The sequence below is a fragment of the Entelurus aequoreus genome, linkage group LG25 (genome assembly GCF_033978785.1).
Source record: "Entelurus aequoreus isolate RoL-2023_Sb linkage group LG25, RoL_Eaeq_v1.1, whole genome shotgun sequence".
In the NCBI taxonomy this organism is placed as follows: domain Eukaryota; kingdom Metazoa; phylum Chordata; class Actinopteri; order Syngnathiformes; family Syngnathidae; genus Entelurus; species Entelurus aequoreus.
In genome coordinates this window covers 27,652,479-27,653,235 of record NC_084755.1, presented here as the reverse complement: position 1 = coordinate 27,653,235, position 757 = coordinate 27,652,479, and positions in this window count along the sequence as shown.

Here is a 757-nt window from a genome sequence, read left to right as displayed (position 1 = left end):
TTTAAATATATATATATATATACACACATATACATATATACACATACACATATATATGTACATATATACATATACATACATATATATATATATATATATATATACATATTTATATATACATATATATATACATATGTACATATATATAATGTGTGTATATATAAAATATGTGTGTGTGTATATATATAATTGTGCTTGTATATGTATATATGTATGTGTACATATATATATGTATATATATGCATTATTAAGTGTATATATATGTGTACATATATATGTGTACTGTATATATAGAGATATGTGTATATATAGATACGTGTATATTTATTTGTGTGTGTGTATATATATACACACACACACACACACAAACGTATACACATATATATATATACTTATCTATATATATACACTAATGTACACATATCTCTAGATATACAGTACACAGATATATATATATATATATATATATACATGTACACATATATTTATATATATATATACACATATATGTATATATACACACATACATATACAACCACAATTATATATATATACACACACAAATTTTATATATAAAATACACATTATAGATATGTACATACATTATATATATATATATATATATATATATATATATATATATATATATATATATATATATATATATATAATATATATATATATATATATATATATATATATATATATATATATATATATACAACCACAATTATATATATATACACACACATATTTT